Source organism: Euleptes europaea, chromosome 9 (genome assembly GCF_029931775.1).
Source record: "Euleptes europaea isolate rEulEur1 chromosome 9, rEulEur1.hap1, whole genome shotgun sequence".
Classification (NCBI taxonomy): domain Eukaryota; kingdom Metazoa; phylum Chordata; class Lepidosauria; order Squamata; family Sphaerodactylidae; genus Euleptes; species Euleptes europaea.
The window spans coordinates 736,826-758,206 of record NC_079320.1 but is presented as its reverse complement, the minus strand read 5'-3'; the positions used below and the strand labels follow the sequence as shown (position 1 = coordinate 758,206).

Sequence of the window (21,381 nt, the reverse complement as noted above, 5' to 3'; positions counted from 1 at the left end):
CTGGCGGTCCCTTCCAACTTTATGATTCTGTGATTCTACTAAATTCATGGGGGCTCTGAAGGGGACACACACAGGCCCATTGGCCTGCGACTAGCCAGAAGGAAAACTGAGCCTGAATGACAAACTTGGTGCCTCGCTCTTGAACATCACAGAGGTAAGTTGTAGCCCCGGGGAAAGAGGGCTGCGCTTACACCTACTTGATTTTCCTCTGCTCCCGTGCCTGCTGACTTTTACCATTCAACTGTATGCTTTTACTTGTGGTATCCACTGATTGTTTGTGTGTGTGTGTTAAGTGCCGTCAAGTCGCTTCCGACTCATGGCGACCCTATGAATGAAAGTCCTCCAAAATGTCCTATCTTTGACTGATTGTTTACATATTAAAAAAAATTCTTTTTCTGAAACTGGAGTTATTGGAGTCTTTGCAACTATGGAACAAGCCTCATGCTTATCAAAGTACAAGAGAGAAGCAGGGAGATCCTGCCTGGCCGGGAATCTCTCTAATGAGTGTGATTCCCACACTGGCTGAACTAGGGAAGGGGTTCTGCTGTTTCACAGTCTGACTACAGGCTGCAATCCTACTTGTGGCCTGCTGGTGGCAACGGAGAGCAAATGCTCTCTGGGAAAGGGAATGAACCAGAGGGATAAAAGCCACAGAGGCAACTTCCTCAAGGAGGGCTAGCAGCTTGTGGGGCCGGACAACCTGCAAGGTCCCTCCTGGGCTCATTTGAACGGAGCCCACCCCCCCAAGCCCAGAGGTCCAACCTCGATCACTCCCCAAACTTCCTGAGCCCCCCCCCCTTCCTAAAGGCAGACAGTCAACTGCCTCTCCTGCCTGCAGTGAGCAGGGCCCACAAGGTCTACCCGCAACATCCCAACGGGAACCCACAAAGGCAATCCTTTTACATGCCAGCCTGCATCTCCTTCGCCTGGCAGGTGGCCCCGTTCCCAGACACGAGGGAGGGGTCAATGCAGGTAATGTTGCCAAGGGCTAACCTGGGCACTCAGGCAGTAGAAGGCTGATACAGCTGAGCACAGAAGGCCGTCTCCAAGGCCTGATGCCCCCACCCCACTTGCCAGTGCCCCTCCAGGTCAGCCAGAGGGCACCTCCTTTATGCCCAGCAGCCTCTCGCACCCCAGAGCCTGGCTGGGCAGGGGACTCGTGTTCCGGATCCCAAATGCCGCAGCACACCCAGTGATGGGGAAAGCAGGACAGCCCCACAACAGAAGAGTCAGTGTGGAGCAGGGTCTAAGACTGTCAGACTGGTATCTGGAAGACTCAGGTTTGAATCCCCATTCGTGCCCTGAAAGCTCGCTGGGTGACCCTGGACCAGCCACACTTTTGCAGCCTCACCTCCCTCACAGGGTTGTTGTGATGATAAAATGGGGGAGAGGAGAATGATGTAAGCTGCTTCAGGTTCCCATCAGGGGGGAAAGGCAGGGTATAAACAAGCAAACAAACAAACAGGTTTGAAGACAGAAGCAACAACCCCACCCCACCCCAAGGGTGATGGAGTCCAACCGGTTGGGCCAGAAGGGGCTTCTCACTACTTTAAGGAAGGACCCACTGTGCGTCCACATGTGAAACGAGCAAAGGTTCCACATCTCCTGCCTCTCTGCACATGCGCTGAGCTGGGCAGCGAGGAGAAGTCACTCCGTGGCGAAGCAGAGTCCTTTTCAGAGACTCTGGGGACGGAAGGCAAGCCCTCTCTTCTGCCTTCTCTTTCCTCCTGCAGCCTGGCCGCTGAACACCCCTCTGTCAGTCCTCTGATGCTCCAGGTTGTGTCAGCAGAGGGAAATTCCCCTCCCCACCGGGGAAGTCATAACCTCTGGCTCCTTTTCCCATCACATGACTTCACAGCTCTCTGAGCCACAACCGGGAGCCACATCCAAACACACAGAAGAACCGGCCATGTGACTTTTCTAGGGGGCAGACCCCTTCCCCATGGATGGTATTTTGGCCCTGCATTCTTGGCTGTGTCCTCATGGTTGGCCCTAAGGAAAGGCGTGAGACCGATTTTGCTTTTTGTCCTAATTGGGAAAACCTTTCTGCCACCCAGAAGGTTATCAGCAGTTTGAAAGCGCGAGGCTGGGGAGCAGAGAGAACGAGGGAAGAGAAATTCTTGCAGCTACTGAGATGACGGAGGGGCTGAGGAGGGTGCGGAGGCTGACAGCCCATCCTCCCTCCCCAAAACATGCCTTTCTCCATTTTAGTACGCTTGCTGGCATCAGACCAAACATCACAAGTCAAACGCCAGTTGGCAAGACCCCATTCAGGCACACAGGCGGAGGGAGACGTGCGCAGCCCGCACTCAGAGCGCCAGAGCCTGCTCCGGGCTGGCTCAAGCCCCGTCATCTTCTCCCGGGCACTCCCAGGGGCCCAGCCACTCCCCCCACCCCGGCCCTCCCCAGCGGGCGGTGCTGGCCAGCCTTCTGCAGGCTCAGCTCCCCAATCCCCAGGAGGACCATCACGCGGAGAAGGTGCAGCTCCCGTGACAGCCGGCCCAGCCAGGGAGGCTCAGCAGAGGGGCTGGCCGGGCCGCTCACAGCCAAGAAGCAGCAACGGCCGAGGACCCTGCCCCACTCGGCATTCCACTGCGCCCTTTCCACAAAAAGCAGCCAAACACGCACACACACACCCCCACATGCACGCGCACACCCCCTGTGCCGGATGGAGAAGAACGGATGTTTCCTGAAGAATTCTGCCCAGTCTGCACCTTTCCACAGACAACCAGAAGCCTCCATGCCTGGCCCAAGAGCCATCATTTCTGCCCTCGCCGGGGCCTAGAGGCCGCTCACAGATTAAAAACCATTCAAGCCAAACAACACATCATTAAAACAAACAAAAGCACAGAAACACACCTGAAGTTGCCTTATCCTGAAACCGACCTTCGGTCTACCACAGTCAATACTGTCTACTCAGAGTGGCCGCCGCTCTCCAGGGTCTCAGGCGGAGGTCTTTCACATCACCCACCACATGATACCTTTCAGCTGGAGATGCTGCCAGGGTTTGAACCGGGGACCTTCCGCATGCCACTGAGCCACAGCCCCTCCCTAAACCCCAGCCAAAATACATACAAAAGCATAAAAACCACATTTAAAAACCAGGCCGGAAGGAGGGATCATTGAGGGAACAGCAGACGAAACAAAACGAGTTTCCACCACTAGCAAATGACAGCAACAGATGGGGACGGGCAAGCCTCCCTGGGGAGGTTGGCATCCCAAAGCTCTAGTGCCACAACTGAGAAAGGCCCTCTCCTGGGTTGCCCCCACCTAATCTCAGGCACCATGAGCCTCCCACACAGATCAGAAAGCCAACTGACGTGGAGATGGGCCAAGATGAAGCCTTCTATACCCCCTCACCCGCAAAGCTGGCAACCGAGCCCTCCCCTGGACCCCCAACCCAGGATACAAGGCAGTGGGGCACACAGACACACAGTCCCCAATCAGTTGCCTCCGTCCCCCTCTGCCAGGGTCCCACTCATGATCCCCCCACAATGTGCCCTTCGCCTCATTGCCAGAGCCCACCTAAGGCGGGTACACAGTTCAGGCTGGCAAGACCCAGTGCCTCCTTGCCAGGAGAAGGCCTGCTCCCGGAAACCAGCTCTAGACCAAGTGGGAGCCCCCCTCATAATCTCAGCGGGGAGGCCTTAAGGAAGCCCACCCCCCAGTGCCTTCTGGCCAGCCTCAAGGTCACCTCTGGAACCAAAGCCCCTTCCTGAGACCCCTGCAGGCCCCACCATGGCTGCCAAACGCACACCCCATGCCCGACTGGCTCCCACACCCCCTGGACTAATGGTTGTACTTGACACAAACGGCCACAGACACAAGGGTCAAGCAGAAATCTTTGCTCCTGGGTGCCCACCCTGTGGGCAGCTGGCTCTCTTATGGGGCCCTTCAGGGGCTGGTCCTTATGGCCAGACCAGTTCACAGCAAAGCAAGGCATGGCTGGCCTACCCGGCAGGGCCCTCAGCTCCACACCAGAGCCAAAGGGCTGATGGTCTGGCTCAGAAGGCAGTCTGGCGTGTCCAGGCTGGGTCCCCCAGGGAGATGTCCTGGAACCCAGGGCTCCACGTACAGGCAATTCCCTCGCAGGAGGATGAGGGCGGGAGGGATGCACCATGCACAGGAGTGGGAGTCAGCTGACTTGCCCAAATTCAGGCCCCAGAACGTCTGGGGCCAGCCAAGGGGAAGGGGAGCCTCAGCTCACACCAAGTACTGCAAACACAACGGTGCCCACAATGAGTCATCTTCCCACCCCTTTATATGCCGGGGGGGGGAGGAATGATCGCTCCCCTCCCTGTTAGCCCACCTGCCATGGCCCCGCCACCTCCTTGCCCACGGCATGGCCGGTTCAAGGTTCAGCAGAGGCTGTTGGTGTTCTCAGAGCTCCTAGTTCCATTCAGCGAAGCTCAACTGCCAGGGGGCTCTTAAAGGAACCTCCTGCAGCACCCAAGCCCCCTGGCTCCCACCAAGACTTAGGAGGCTTTAAGAGGGGAGTGGGCATGTTCATGGAGGAGAGGGGTATTCATGGCTATTAGCTAAAATGGATACTGGTCATGCTGCATACCTATTCTCTAGTATCAGAGGAGCATGCCTATAATATTAGGTGCTGTGGAACGCAGGCAGGATGGTGCTGCTGCAATCGTCTTGCTTGGGGGCTTCCTAGAGGCACCTGGTTGGCCACTGTGTGAGCAGACTGCTGGACTTGATGGGCCTTGGTCTGATCCAGCAGGGCCTTTCTTATGTTCTTAAGATCTCCACAGCCGGACCAGCAAGGAGACAGCTCAAGCTTTCATAAAAACAAAGCCCTCCACTGGAAAGCCCCACCGCCAGATGGGCAGTTTTTCAGTGCCCAGAAAGCCTGGAAGCCAAGCCCCACCCTGGCTCAACTCCCGGGTGCCACATGCACGGCACTCTAGCGCGCACACACACTGCTTCCATTCAAGGGGGCCTTCTGCTCCTAAGCGCTCGGGCCATGGCTGCCCCAGATCCGTGTGCCTCCAGAAACCTGCCTCCCAAAGCTCAAGCAGAATTACATGTGGGCAGCTTAGCAGCCCCCAGACAACCGCCCCATTGTGTGCCTGTCACAAGTTCACATGCCCAGGCTTTGCAGCTTAAGCCCAAATATTACAGAGGAGCATGCTCGTGGGGACACTTTCAGCCGTGCGAAGAGGCAGCGGAGAGCCCCAGTGCAGCATCCCAAGGAACAGGGCAGCAGCCGGGCACAGCAGAAGGCCAGTCGGGCCCGGAGGGCCTGAGGTGCCCGGCAAGTTATGGACTGGCTCCACAATCACCCACTTCCAAGAGAGCTATGAAGGCTCCCCACCCACACTGTACAGGACACACACACACACACCCTCCTTGGAGGGCCAAATCAGACAGGGCTGTTTTTTTCCATTTGAAACAGCCAATGAAAGACACACACACACACACACACACACACACCCATCCCCCCACCCAGTGTGGAGGTTTAAGCCTTCCTCCCCATGCCATTTTCCAACTTGAAACAGCCCTGCAGTGCTGCCCTTTGCCCTGAGCCCCATGGGGCTACCTGAGGAAAATGGCGCAGAGGGGGAAGGAATTACTCCTTCCCTCCTCACAGCTGGGAGTTGTGGTCTTGCAGACCTGATGTAAAACCCACACACACACTCAGGAGTTGCATGCCCGCAGTACCCAGCATCCCACTTGGGCTGTGCAAAGCAGAGATTTGTGGAACCAGCAAGCCACTTGCTGGGGGTTTGGCGGTCCCGTTCCTTTCCTCACCCTCAGAGGCGTCTGCACTTTCCTACGCACCCTCCACATGCAGAAGCAGCAGGATCCGGGCCTTTCCTGAGGAGTCAGCCCAATATGACAAGCTGAAGGTACAATCCTAAGGCTAGCCTCACTCCAGAGAGTGTCTCAGGAACGGGGTTTCCCCCAGGATCCCTTCAGCAGAGAACCCAAATCATCACATTACAAAATCTTGGCTTGAAATGAGCCAGAATACAATAACTATCTAAAGTTACACGTGTGACCCATAAGTGAGTTGGCAGCTGGTCGCCCTCTTCACTAACTACGAGGCCAAATGCCCCCATGAAGCCAAGGCAGGCGGCGCCTCTGCCAGTCCCAGTCCCCCTCTCCCCACTGCTTGGCAAGGGCAGGAGAGGGGGTTACGTGCCCCCAGGTCCTCTAGCCCCACAGAGATGCTTGGACTGGGCACCTCCAGACTAGAGCCAGGCGGCCGCTGAGGGCAAACACCTGTGACAGCCCGTGGGGCCCCCGCTCGTGAACTGACCATGGGAATCCTATAGCTTTGCCATTATAGTACAGTAGCTTGTTTTACATGGTCACGATAGTATTTTGGGGGGTTGGTTTCATGAAATTAATGCTTTACAAAATTCTTGAACCGTTGGCTATTAAAAAAAAAATTACATGGCAGGCCCTACAAAATACACAGAGAGCCAGTGTGGTGTAGTGGTGAAGAGCGGTGGACTCTAATCTGGAGAACCGGGTTCGATTCCCCCACTCCTCCACATGAAGCCTACTGGGTGACCTTGGGCCAGTCACAGTTCCCTCCGAACTCTCTCAGCCCACACAGGGGCAGGCGATGGCAGAACCACCTCCGAGTGTCTCTTGCCTTGAAAACCTTATGGGATCACCATCAGCTGGGACTTGACGGCATACACACACACAACGTACACAAAGAGTTAAACATTACATCTGAAATACAGGAAGGTACATCTGGTAGGTTAAAACAACGCCGTGCCTTCTTGTGGGCTTTGTACTGGGTCCAGTGTCTAGCAAGTCAGCAACACTCAGCCTCTGGGCCCCTAGGAAGGAAGCCCTCCCCCCTCCCCTGAAATTCCACCCAGATGTCAACGGCTTTCACCCCACCACTGGTGCCACGGGGCAGGCCCATTTTCTGGGCACCCCTCTATAATGCCCTGACAGATACTTGGGCACTACCTTAAATAAGAAACTCAACTACTGCCACCACCCGTGTGTTCGTGCCTCTGGCTACCCTCCTAACGAGACCACCCGATCCACGGCCTCATCCACGGGCCAGCGCTCCACTGCAGGCACCTCTGCTCCAGGTCCTTGGGCAGGAACCCATGTCTCAGGACTTACATCAGGCATCCTTGGGATTACAACACCCACCCAAAGCGAAGGAACAGACCGACACCCAGAACTCGCCTGCAACACGAGCCCCAGAGAGGGAAGGGAACCTGGCCAGTTGTCGCCTATACCTACCTGAGCACCAGCGTGGTAAAGCAGCTGGAGTGCCAAACTGGGGTCTGGGAGCCCCAGGTTCGAATCCCCATTCCGCCATGGAGTGACCTTGCTGGGTGACCTCGAGCCAGTTACACACACTGCACCTAACCTACCCTAACCTACCACAGAGGGCAGTTGTTGAGATGGTAAAATAGATGAGAGGAGAACACTGCCATAAGCTGCTTTAGGTCTCCTGTTAAGGGATGGATGTGAGCCAATAAACGGAAGCTCAACGCAGACAAGACTGAGACACTGCTGGTCAATGAGGAAGCCCCTCGAGGACTGAGAAGTCCGCCTGTTCTGGAGGTGGTCGCTCACCCCCAAAGGAGCGGGTTCCTAGCTCGGGGGTGCTCCTGGATCCGGGCCTCTGGATGGAGCGCAGAGCATTTTACGAGCTTTGGCGCCTTGCCTGTGGACTGCTCTCCCACCCCCCAGCCCCACCCCGAGGCTCCACCCGGAGGCTCACCTTGCTGACCACCAGCCACCAGGGGCCACAACAACCCCCTCTTGCCCAGCCTTTTAACTGAAGGGTTTTAGCTCTTAAATGTTTGATGGTTGTTTCTGGACCAAGGACCATTTCTGGCTCCTCAGTGGGTGTTTTCTGCTGCTGCCACCACAATCCCTCTTTTCAGGGGCTTGTTTAATGGCTCCCTTTTTCAGGGCCCCGATCTTCATGGTTTTGTTTTACTGTTTGAGTTTTAAGCCACTGTCAGCAGCTTTCTGGAGAGGAAGGCAGCAGATATATATTTTCTAAATACTAATAAAAGAAACGGGGGGGGGGTCAGAAGGGAGCTTCTGACCCCCAGCCACCCTGCCCCAGCCAGAACCGTTTCCCTTAGCCAGCCACCAATGCAGGAAACCCAATTCCCCCCCTCCCACGGCACAGATGCACCGAAAGCCTTGAACTCCAGAGTTACCGGTGGAGGAAGCAAGGGCCAGAACACCCCCCCTCCACACACACACACACACACACACACACACACCCAAGAGGCCAGCTGGACATGCCAGATAACCCCGCGAACAACAAGCAGCAGCCTCTTTCTCGCCCTCCTGAAAACGGGCCTGAGGAAATGGCGAGGTTATGAAGAACTCCTCGGCCTCTGAAGGGCACGAAGGCTGCCCAGAAGCCAGAGGGGCTGGGGTCTATGTGACCCCCCCCCCCATCAACCAGGAATGCCCTCCTATCTACATCCCCCATCAGCCTGCTCGAGGGGCTGGGCGCTACTCCCCAGCATGCCTCCCCCCCCCAACCCTTTCAGCAGCCCGAATTTGGCAGGCAGGGCTCAGAAACCGATCTCTGCTGAAAGCTTCGTACATGCATAAGCACCGTGCCAACTTTCCACCAAACCTAGGGTCCCCCCAAGGACATTTCAAGCATGAAAACTGCAAACAGAAATATCTTTAAAAACATGTAAAATACAGAACAAAACAAACGTCTTCACTTGCTGGCAAAAAAACAATAACACAGGGAGTGGAAATGTAACATTTCTGGAAATTTTGAAGCCATGGGGGGGGGGGAAATGGAACGGTGGGAGGGATTAAACATATACAATACTTACTGTCATATCAAACCTAAATTAATTTTACTGCTTTAACATAAAATGCATCATTTGTAACTTACTTAACATACAACAATCGCAATATTTGACATATTTATTGAATTTAAATGGTACAAATGCATTAGTTTTTGACAAGCAGAACTGCAAATATACCCAACTCTTGAGATAAAACAGCAAGCTGATACATCCTATGTGACCTTAGCATGTGGACCTTAATTTTTGCTGTCTGATTAGAGAGGGCTCAGTTCTCAGTGAAACATCCAGAGTTTTCCTCTGAAGCTTTGGTGCAGTTTCTGCCCCACCTCCTTCTGATCTTTCTCCTTCCTGCAAGGTAGGGCAGCAAGCCACTTTTAACCCACTCTGTGGGTATACCTGTCACACTGGTTTGAGGGAGAGGTGAAAAGGTCAACCACAAGGGAAGACTCAGGTCAAAAGGGTAACAGAAGGCATGCAACTGTTGAGAAGCAATGAAAGCCCTGCATGCTCCCCTTGTGAAAATTAGGTATCCTTCTAGGTGTATACATGCATCTTGGATTTAAGAACTGCATAGGTCTACAGCATGCCCACCTAGAAGATAAAAATATTTCATAAAATTTTTTTCAGTACTTTCCAAAATTTCCATGGGAAAAACTGAAAAGAGGTCGGGAGGGGGGGAAACTACCCAAGAAGGGCAGATAAATATCTCTGGGGATGGAGCTCAGGTTTTGCTGCTACAACCAAGAAGGCCCTTTCTTTCTTGGGTTGCCCCCCCCCATCTAGCCTCAGGTGGAGGGGGCACCTGAAGCAGACCTCAGAAGGTGAACATAGTGGTCAGGGGGGGTTAATATGGGAGCAGGCAGTCTTAAGGTATGCTGGTCCCATGCCACACAGGGCTTTAAAGGTCCTTGCAACGAGCCTGGAAGCAAATTGTCAGCCAGTGTAGGTGGAACAAGGCTAGAGTGAAATAATCCCTATGACTCACCCCAATCAGCATTCTGGCCACAGCATTCTGCACCAACTGTAGTTTGCAGACAGTCTTCAAGGACAGCCCTGCATAGAGTGCATTGTAGTAATCAAAGCCAAATGTTATCAGGGCGTGCCCTATATTGGCAAGATCTTTCCTACCCAGGAAGAGCAGCCGCTGGCTCACCAGGCGAAGCTTGTGAACGGCACCGCTGGCCACAGCTACCTGTTTATCCAGCTGGAGGCCCAGGCCCAACGACACCCCTTCGCTACAAGCCGCCTCCTCTAGGGGGAGGACAACCCCATCCAAACCTTCCCCATTCAAATAAAAATAAGCTTTCCAGCAATTTAAGATCTATCCTGCTGCAAGCACCTGAATGATGCAGGATCCAAATCTTAGCAAGAAAATGCTGTATGGCCCTCCAGAGCATGTAGGCCAAGCCCACACAGGCATGCGCCATTGCTCAACAACTGAGACAACAAACAGCAACGGGTACATGGGCATGAGCGGCAACAGATTAACTCCTGCAAGCAGGATTCCCCACAAACGTTCACTCCGACACAGAGCATTTATCCCTGACAGATTTCATCCCTCTGGCTGCAAGAGAAGGGCTGATAGGCAAGCCTGCCAAAGCCACTGAGGGAAGGCAAGGGACCGGCCCGACAGCCTCCCCAGGGAAACCGGAGCATCACAGCTGACCCCTCCCAGCTATGCACACCCCAAGTTTCTACAAAGCCGTCCCTCGGTCCGGCAAGGCCGACCCACACAATCCCCACAGCTCACTGTCTGCTTTCCAGAGAAGGCTCCGGGCAAGGAGGCCACCTGACTCAGTCCATGAACACATGAAGCTGCCTCGGTCCATCAAAGTCAGTCTTGTCTACTCAGACCGGCAGCAGCTCTCCAGGGTCTCAGGCAGGGGTCTTTCACATCCCTACTTGCCTGGTCCCTTTAACTGGAGATGCTGGGGATTGAACCTGGGACCTTCTGCATGCTGAGCAGATGCTCTACCACTCAGCCACAGTCCCAAAAGGAAGGAGAGCCGTGCCAGCCAGCCCCGGAGGAGAACCAAGACACGGCCCTGGCCAGGCGGAAGAATTTCCCCTCGGGATGGGACCCTTGCCCAGCCTGCGGCTTAGACTGGACGGCTTCCTGAGCCAAACAGCTGCACACGTCGGGAAGTAAGAAAGCACAGAGCAAGTACAAAGTCCCAGGCGTGCTCTTCCATCAGGACACCTGTCTAGAAGACTCTCAGGCACAAGCAAACCTTCCGTCCCTCGGGGCTCCCAGTGCCAGGAGCAGGGGAGAAGGCAGCTGGGCCTTCATCCTGTCCCCACCCCCCGACTGGGCATCGTCTCTGCCCCAAAGGCACAAGTTCTCTCTGCCACCCCCAACACCAACGGCAGAGGGAGACAGGAAGATGTCGGGCAAGAGTCTACCAGGAAGAGCCAGGCTCTGGGCCCTGTGCCAAGGGACAGACACACAACCCAGCTCATGCATGAGGCAAGGCAGAGTTGTGCAGTGGGTGCAGCAGTAGGAAAAACAAGGGGGCGACCCAACCTCAGTCCCAACCCGAGCTTTCCAGGCACCAAGTGGGACGTTGCAAAGATGAGCAGGTGCCCCAACCGTTGGACAGCACCTCATGAGGAAGAGGGCAGGAGGCAGAGAGCTGCAGCCAGAAGACAGACAAAGCACATTTCTACCAACAGCGCTCTGGGCCCTCCTGCGGCCCTGCAAGGACCTCCTCTGCTGGGCACAGCCCGGCACACAGCACCGCCTCTCAGGGGGGTGGGCTGCCATGGATGACAGGAAGGCTCACCCAGGCACCTTTTCACACATTCCCTTGCCACCCCTTCCAGCCCCAGGAATGGGAGGCCTCAATAAGGCACCATCACGAATGCATCTAACAATATGTTATGATTTCTGTCCCCTTCCTTCCTCTCCAAAGGTGCAGGCGCTCCTCAGTCACTGTGCCCTTCACTCTGGGAGCCACTCCCTCTAAGCCCATAAGAACATAAGAAAGGCCCTGCTGGATCAGACCCAGGCCCATCAAGGCCAGCAGTCTGTTCACACAGTGGCCAGCCAGGGGCCTCTAGGAACCCACCAACAAGACGAGTGCAGCAGCACCTCAGAGGCCAACAAGACCTTTGGGATAGGAGCTCCATTCGAGTCCAGGCTCTCTTCCTCCAAGAGGGGATTTGAACAGGCATCTTGGAAACTCACGCCTGACTCTGCAGCTGCCACTCCCAACTGGCCGTGAACTAATGGGGTCAGGGAGGGAGGGAGGGAGGCTGCCTGCTGAGCTGGACGCTGCTAGCCCCCCCAGCCCAGAGGAACGCTCCCTTTCGGAGTGCTCCGGAATATCCGAGCAGGTTTAGGCCCTGAAAGGCAGTCAGACCAAGCAGAGCCCAACGCAGCCGTGGCCCCTCTTTTCCTCTGCAGATCTCATTGGCTAACCGCAGGTTTCAACATCCAGGAAAACCCTTCAATCTGCAGAGTAACGGCAAAAATAAGCACTCGCAACAGTCCAACCCACCCCCCGCCACAACCTGCACAAACACAGGTTACATCACAGCAGCTCAGACACCCTTCCCCCCACACACAACACACCTTGTTCAAGCCCACCAACACTCTGCATGGAGGCAAGAAGAAAAAAGGGAGAGGAAGCAACCAAGGGGGCAGGAGAGAGGAGGTAGGGAGGGAAAACACCTCAGGACCCCCCATCCCCAACAGTTTCTCAAGCTTGGCTCCAAAGACAAGGAAGTCGTTTGCTTCAGTTATCCCACACAAACACAGCTTGCATCCTTCTCCTCTCCTCCATTTAATCCTCACATCAACCCCGTGAGGTAGGTTAGGCTGAGAGTGTGACCAGCCCAAGATCACCCAGCAACTAGCCTCTCTGCTTTCCCCTGGAGCGTGCAGCCTGGCTCACTTACTTGCATCACCAGGAGCCATCCGGAGGCACACACTATCTCATGCGTGTTCCCTGCACTTGGCACAATGTGGTCGAAATGACAGAAGGGACTCTTGTGATGCATACAGGTGCGCATCCTTTAAAATGAGCCCTTGGAGCCTGTCCAGGTCCTCCAGTGAACATCTTGGTGTTCTTCACCTGAACGCATCCTCTCCCGGTTGGAAGCAGTGAAGAGACCGGCGTCTCAGGCTATGGAGAAGGGCTGAAGGGTGCTCTGACAGGTATGCTTACCTCTACCCACCACGCCTCTCCTGCAGATCACAGAAGGTGGAGGCCAGGAGGGCCATTCGGCCCGGGCCTCACATTCACAGAGGGCCTCAAAATCAGACTTGGGACACTGCCACCAAATGAGGTCATGCGTACTGTCACAGACACACACTGGCAGGACTGAAAGAAGACGGCGGTCACCATCCTACTTGAAGCTGGCATCCCACTAGCGGGCCACATCGCCTGCAGTGCCCATGAGGAATTAATATCATCCCCAGATTCAACTACCACCCAGTCACCAGCCCAGATACAAATGAGATAAATAACTATACTGCAATGTTTAGTGAAGGTATCTTCCTGCGTGGTCTGCATGGCCTCCTCCCTCTGCAGCCCGCTTTCTGCATCACAGCGCACCTGAGAGCACTAGTCCTTCTCCCAGGCGTTCCCAATCCTAGCCCTACGGCTCCATTCACTGCGCATCTCATGCTGCGTTTATCTATGCTGTGACCCACCTTGAGCCTCAGGGAGGAAGGCCCGCTGTAAATAAAGGCAATGAATAAAATGCCTCCCCAGGCTCCCAGTGGGCCCTGCCCTTTTTCTTGCCAGCACACCATCTTCTGAGGTACCCACAGCAGAGTTTTTGCCATTTTGGCCAAAAAGATTCCTCCAAACAGAGGGCAGGACAGCACTATGTATGACCCTGCACTGCTCACATAAACCTCAGGGAAACGGAGGGCGGCTGAGCCCCGGCCCACTGGCCTGGCTTGGCATTGATGTTTCTGCAGGAAGGAAACCTCCTTGCACATCAAAGGTACAGCTCCAGGCAGACTCCAGCTAGGTCACTGTGTTTGGTGGGGAGAGAAGCTCACAAACACCCTCACTATTTAGTAGTACGTTGCTCCCAATAGTGGCCCAAAGTTACCATGCATAGACCTCCAAAACAAACCACCATCTCTGGTAGGAAGTTAATGTCGATTGTCACCCATGTCTTAGATGAGGAATATTATTATTATATTTAGTTAATTAATTACGTGGGGGAAACATAGTTTTGCAAGGTTACATGCCAGCATGCATTTCTGCCCCAGTGCAGCTGTGTGTAGACAGGGCAGCCAGGCAGCTCTCTCAGCTGGTGGTTCTGCCGGGCGACTTCTTCTCTACAGATCCGTGAGACTCCAAGGTTGGCAGGAGCATCACCAAATGAAATCTGGGCCCTCTTTGGAGCCCACGAGCCCAAGAAGGGAAAAGGCCGAGCCAGTATCAGCCATTGGCAGCAGGGAATAGCACAGCAACCCCACTGATCCGTCTGGAGGGTGCTCCTAATTTATGCCCAATAGCCACCCATTCACTGCAATGGAATCAGGACTCCAGTTGTAAATGCTATAAATGTTAGTGGTTCTGCCTACCAAAGAACACAGACATCTCCCTATACTCCACAGTGAAACCCGCCGGCCCTCGCTTCTCCTTGAAATCACTTACTTCTGTGAGGCCAGCCGGTTCTGTGACAAACGAACTGATGGGGAGGCTTTAGCAGAATGGACTCCTCCACTTCAAGCTGCAGGTGGTAGATTTCAGCTTTCAACACATCTTTACATAACCAGTCCATCTATTTATCTTATTTATACCCCTCCCCAACAAAGACCAAAAGCGGCTTACATCATTCACCTCTCCTCCATTTTATCTTCACAACAACCCTGTGAGGTAGAATCAGAGTTGGAAGGGACCACCAGGGTCATCTAGTCCAACTCCCTGCACAATGCAGGAAATTCACAACTACCTCCCCCACACACACCCAGTGACCCCTTCTCCATGCCAAGAAATGGCCAAGATACCCTCCCTCTCATGATCTGCCTAAGGTCATAGAATCATCATTGCTGACAGATGGCCATCTAGCCTCTTCTTAAAAATCTCCATGGAAGGAGAGCTTACTACCTCCCGAGGAAGCCTGTTCCACTGAGAAACTGCTCTAACTGTTAGAAAATTCTTCCTAATGTCTAGACGGAAACTCTTTTGATTTAATTTCAACCCGTTGGTTCTGGTCCGACCTTCTGGGGCAACAGAAAATAACTCGCCACCCTCCTCTATATGAAAGCCCTTCAAGTACTCGAAGATGGGTATCGTGTCCCCTCTCAGTCGTCTCCTCTTCAGGCTAAATGATCTAGGCTGAGTGTGTGTGACTGGCCAAAAGTCACCCAGCAACCTTCCATGACAGAGAAGAGATTCGAACTAGTCTCTCCCCAGATCCTAGCCCAACACCACACTACCTCTCAAGCTAGAAAGCTCGAATGGGAGGAGAAAAAAATACCCCCATGCTGTTCTAGTTTTCTGTGTTAAAAATCCTCTGCAAATAGAGGCCCATTCCAACATGTGATGTGTCGCCAACAGCCTGAAGCAATGCAGAGACAGGTTCCACCCCCTCCTTTACGAACTGGGTGTAAAGGAGAAAGGAACGCTGAGGAAAAGCACTTCCTAATGTTGATACCAACTGACATCTGTCTACAAAAGAACAAGCTACGGGCCGGCTGCAGAGGAGACCCCTAGCTGGGCTGGAGCAGCAGCTCAAGTGGCAGAGCATCTGCCTCACATGCAGAAGGTTCCAAGTTCAATCCCCAACATCTCCACTGAAAAGGAGGGCTCAGTGGGTGATCTGAATCCCCCCCCCCCACAGAGGACAGCCTGACCTGGATAGGGCATGACTCAGTAGAAGGCAACTCCATCAGCCGTGATCAGTAAATAATTCAGAAACAGAAAAAAACCCATTATATAATAGTTTAAGCAGGAAAATGTTTAAATGTTTAAAGAAAACGTTAATATTTTACAACATAATCCTAATCCGGATGGGCTTAGACTGGAGTGACTCTGCATTGGATTGCCCCATTAGCACACTCCCTCCGGGTGAACAAAAACTCTCTCCACGCAGTCTTAAACAGGCTGCACTGACAGCCCTGCAGGCCCAGAAAGCTATGCAGGGGTACAGATGGAGGCCAAGGGCAGACAGGGCTACGGCACACGGGCAGGGCTACGGCAAGGGGAGAGCCGCACCCAGCCAGCGCCCTGTCCACTTGTCAGGTCAGTGAGCAGTGGAGAAAAGCTCCCGAGAACCAAGACAAAAACTGGCATTTCCAGGTTTAACAGTGCATACGTAAAATAAAGCCCTGACCTGGATGGTCCAGGCTAGCCTGAGCTCATCAGACCTCAGAAGCTAAACAGGACTGGGCCCGATTAGTACTGGGAGAGAAGACAACCAAGGATGTCCATGGTTGCTACGCAGAGGCAGGCAATGGCAAAACCACCTCTGTTAGTCTCGTCTTGACCTGGATGGCCCAGGCGAACCCGATCTTGGCAGACCTCAGAAGCTAAGCAGGATCAGCTCTGTTTAGTTCTTGAAGGGGAGACCACCGAGGAAGTCCAGGGCAGCAATAGCACCCCACCTCAGCTCACCTCTTGCCTTAAAAATCCTGGGTTGCAAAAAGTCAGAATTAATGAATTAATGCCATTTCCCACCACCACTTAAAAGGAAACAGTTCACTACACAAAGGTAAAGTGAGCTGTCAAATGACAATTGACTTATGGCAACCCCATCGTTGGTTTTCAAGGCAAGAGATAGAGCAGAGGTGTTTCGCCATTGCCTGCCTCAGCACGGCAGCCCCGGTCTTCCTCGGTGGTCTCCCATCCAAGTACTGACCCTGCTTAGCTTCCAAGCTCAGTTCAGATCAGGTCACCCTGGGCTACGTGGGCCGCTTTGCACTCCATGCCAGGTTTTCAAGGAGCGGTTGTAATGGATGCCTTGGCAAGCCCGCCCAGGCCGCTCGCAAAGCCCCAAAGCCATTTCACCGGCCCCACAACAAGCTGACTGCTGTGTCGAGTAGCCCTCCCAAGCTTCGAACCTGGCTTTTCAAGGGAAGTGTAACCCCATCCGAGACCGGGGAGATCTCAAGTCCCCGGACTGTCACTCCAGAGAGCCCCTGCCTTGACAGGAGTAAGCTTCTTCACCCTTTAACAATATTTAACCATACTTCTCTTGCATGTGCCGCTTCTTGCCAACCATCTGAGGGGGGGATAAGGGCCACACCACTAATGGGACAACACAGGCAAAAAACCTACAGGTACAAAAAAGAAAATGATCCATCTCTCTTTGGGAAGACACTTCTCAAAACCCTGCCCCCCCAGATGAATGTACCCAAGTTTCTGGGGGGAGGGACATGCCTAATCCCACACCCTAGTGCCCCCCAGCTATGGTGAGAGACTATAAGAAGCGGGGCCTGTTCAACAGAGGCGTCCCTGAGGGGGGGAGAGCCCCTTGCCTGGCACCCCACCAGCTGCACTTCTTGGGCCAGCCAAAACCTTGCCGATTCCTGGCTGGCCACCAAGTTTGTCCACTCTGTGCTCCCGTCATCAGCTATTCTTGCTTTTCTTCCCCCCCCCCCCAAAAAAAAACATTCCATCACTGGATGAAGCTTTACAATTGAGATGGGGCTGTTTTATTTTGCCTCCATCCTGCTTTTAAATGTGGTTTGAAATGCTGTTCTGTTATGGGACATATATTTTTATTTGTTTGTTATGTTTACTTTTGAGCTATTGAAATGGGAAGGGGTTAACTGTTTATGTATGGATTTACAAGGCTTTAAGAGGGGAGTGGACATGTTCATGGAGGAGAGGGGTATTCATGGCTACTAGTCAAAATGGATACTAGTCATGATGCATACCCATCCTCTCCAAGATCAGAAGAGCATGCCAATTGTATGAGGTGCTGTGGAACACAGGCAGGATGGTGCTGCTGCAGTTGTCTTGTTTGTGGGCTTCCTAGAGCAGAGGTGGGGAACCTTTTTTCCTCCAAGGGCCATTTGTATATTTATAGTATCATTTGCGGGCCATACAAAATTATCAACTTTAAAAATTAGCCTGCTATATTTGGTCAAACATTTAGCCAAGAGGCACGACCGGAGATGGCTCCAAGTGTCTGCCACGTAGTTTCTCCACGGCCCGGGTGGGAAAGGGTTAACACAGTATCTTGGGCGGTCCTAGCAGCTCCATAGCTAAGGACTCTTCTGCAAGGGGGGGGAAGGTTCCTTTTCTCGGCAAAACAAACTCACATCTGCCTTGAATAGAGACTATTCCTGTCCGCGGGAGGGGGCGGATCACCAGTCTTAGATCCTTCTGAGCTAGAGATCTGCCAGGACCCACAAAGGGCCAGACCAAATGATTTTGCGGGCCTTAAATGGCCCCTGGGCCTGACGTTCCCCATCCCTGTCCTAGAGGCACCTGGTTGGCCACTGTGCGAACAGACTGCTGGACTTGATGGGCCTGGGTCTGATCCAGCAGGGCCTTTCTTATGTTCTAAGCCACACCAAGAACCAATTGTGGCATAAAACTATCTAATAAATAAAATAATGAAGCATTCTCTACACACACACGACAGGACCACAGAAGACCAACCTCCACACAGTGAGATGTGCAAAACTAAAGCAGATTCTCACCAGTGTCGGCCGCCACTGTGCAAAGACAGAAAAGCCCCCCCCCCCCAGCCAGAACCAGCTCAAGCCCTTCTGCAAAGACAGACGGCTGCCTCCTTTCGGACTTGGGGAGACTTCGGCAGGCCAAGTGCTCCAGAGGGCATCCAGCCAATCAACGTGAAGAGGCTTGGGCCCAGATCGTCTCTTATCCCCCCCCCCTTCATCCAAGGAGCACACACGGTTCTCTCTCCTCCATTTTGTCCTCACAACAACCCTGTGAGGTAGGGGTTAGGCTGAGCGAGTGCGAGCAGCCCAAGGTCACCCGGCAAGCTTCGCAGCAGAATGGGAACGGCATGAACATCAATCAGATTTTACATGAGAGAAGGAGTTAGCTTTCACAGATCTATTAAAAAAGAGAAAGTTGGTAATTGATTTCGCCTGGTTTTATCCCCCCCTCCAAAATCCATCACGTATCAGGATCAGTAGGGAAGACAGCTGGGGGAGGGGCTCCAGCGGCTCAGGAAGGTGCTTTGCAGAAGTAGGATTAGGGAAGAGAAAGAGGCTTCCAGAAGTTCACAGAACTGTTCTTGAAGGAAGCTCAGAGAGCCCAGGATGCTCCGTATGCTCAGCTGCAAGACCCCCCCCCACACACACACACAGGAACCCCGGCTTCAGACAATAACAAAGGCCAGCTTTCAGCACCCCACCCCCCAATCACCATCTGGGAAAATGCCATTCTTGAAGGTTCCCAATCCGTGGCCGCTCCAGGTGGACAGAGAGATGAACCAGCGACGAGGCAGTGGCACAACTTTCCCCAGTGATGCGGGCCACTGGCCCTTCAGGGCTCCTGCTCTGGGCCCACGCAGGACTTTGCAGGCCATAACTGGCCCCTTCAGCAGTGCGCCCAAGCAAATAATCCCTCAGAATTAACAAGAGGTGAGGAGCCCACCCCCAGATCTGGTTGCCGCCAAATCAAGTCAAGATGAGCCAGAAGGGTCACTATTTGATGAACTTTGACCCCCAAGAGCCACCAGAGGTCTGGCCCAGGGCTGCAGCCCCCAACCGCTCTCCTCAGCTGCCTTCTCCAATCTGGGCCCAGGCCCAAGGCACCCCCCACATCTCATACCAAACAGCAATGGACACCCCATTGGGGCACACCCCTTCGTGCGCCGAGCCTCCCTGTTCAGAGGAAGTCAACCTGCAGCCAGCAGGCTCCTGCGGGGCTTCTTGGTGAGCTGCCCCCCTCCCCCTCTGGGCTGCCCCTCATTGTCCAGGCGAGCCCCACCGGCCAGAGGGGGGATTCTGGGCCTGAACCAGCTGCCCCTGCTCCTCTTTGCAGGCCTGCCCAAAGCCCCGCAGCCGCCGCCCGGTCCCGGCCTCCCAAGCCCCCGCAGCCTCCCTTGGCCATGAAGGTGTTGCAGCCTTGGGGGGGGGGGGCACTGCAGTCAGCAGGCAACCGCCCCGCCCCTTCCCCCCCCCCATTCCTCTAGACCTCCAGATGTCCTGGGCCAGACCCCGCCCCGAAAGCCCCAAGAGCCAAGCGGGGCCGGTCGGCGGTGGGAGCCACCCGTGCCCAGCGGCCGCGGGGTCAGCGGCCGGCAAAGAGCGCCTTCGGGGCGGCCTCGGAGCGGCCGCCAAGCCGTGACTCGGCAGTTCTCCTTCCTCCGGGGATGCTGCTGCAGGGGAGGAAGAGGAGGAGGAGGAGGAGGAGGCCGGCCAGCACACAGCCCCGCCGGGCCGGCCCACCTGCACCCGCCTTTTCCCAAAGCTGCCCGGCGCCCCTGGACACACCTGCTGCTGCTGCTGCTGCTGCAAGCCCCGCCCCCCCGCCAGCCCACTCCCTCGCTGCCCCCCGCCCCGTCCCACGGAGGCGAGACCCGCTTCACCACCACCACCCCCCCCCCCCGCCGGCCAAGCTGCCCTGCGCTCAAAGCTCCTTCCAGCAGCCCAGAGGGCACGAGCGGCCCCCGCCAGTCTCCCCGGCTCCTGGCAGGGAAGCTGGCGGGGGTACCCAGGAGCTTGCCAAGTTCGCCTCCGCTCCCCCCCCCCCGTGCGAGGCGGTGCCTGGCCGCTCCGCCTCACCCCCGCACGGCTGACCCCGGCCCGGTGTGGCCCAGGGCTGCAAACGCGCGCCCCCCTGCCCGCCCGCCCGCCCCACTCACTGGTCGGGATGGGCGCGTCCGGCCTGGAGCAGCGGGCCGAGCGGGACGAGGGCGCGGCCCAGGAAGCGGTCGAGGCCGGCGAGGGCGCGCTGCCACACGGTGAGGCTGAGCAGCGGCGCCGGCCCGTCCGGGGGCAGCTGGGGCGGCAGCTCGAGCGCCCACTCCTCGTCCCAGCGCCGCCCGCCCCTCGCCACCGCCGTCCGCCGCTTGTGCCGCCCCAGCTGCAGCACCGCGAAGGCGTCGCCCGGGGCCCCCCCCTTCAGCCGCAGCCCCCGCGCCTGCCCCACCCACACCTGCACGTGGCTCGGCAGCCAGCCCGGCCCCCGCCCCTCCGAGACCCCCGACGACGACCCCCGCAGCAGGCTCATGGCTGCCTCTGCGGCAAAGCGCGCCCGACGGACGGACGGACGGACGGACGGCCGCCTGCCAAGTTCCTCCGCTCCTGCGGCGCCGGCCGCGCAGCTGCAACCGCCCGCCCGCCTGCCTGCTGCCGGCCAGCCTCGCCCCCGGCGCCGCCCACCCCCGCGACCCCCGCCCTTCCTTAAAGGGCCCCGCCCGCCCGCGGGCCCGCCTCCTCCTCGCCGCGCCCGGGCGCCCCCCCCCCGCCACCGCCCCTGCCCCTGCCCCGGAGCGGGGGTCCCGGTAGGCGGGCACGACCAGGAAGCCTGTTGCTCTCCCCGGGGGCCGGAGGAGTTCAGCCGGACAGCAGAGCCGCTGAGACCCCCCCCCCAGCCTTGTGGCCCCCTAGATAAGGCAGGGCGGGGAGGGGAGCCAGGGAGGCCTCTGGGTTGCTGGGCCACTTCCCCTGGGCCATCCCCGGCGGCTGGCCTCAGGGCCA

The 21,381-nt window shown here is 55.8% G+C and overlaps 1 protein-coding gene across 1 annotated transcript in view; it reads right to left on the bottom strand.

Moving 5' to 3' along the window:
* Positions 1 to 20,673, bottom strand: part of RAB11FIP5 (RAB11 family interacting protein 5) — a 49,177-nt gene extending 28,504 nt beyond the window's left edge. Inside the window, exon 1 of the mRNA XM_056855729.1 lies at positions 20,544 to 20,673. The gene's annotated coding sequence lies outside the window, so the exon portion shown is untranslated. The remainder of the gene's footprint in view (positions 1 to 20,543) is intronic.
* Between the last annotated feature and the right edge of the window lie 708 nt (positions 20,674 to 21,381).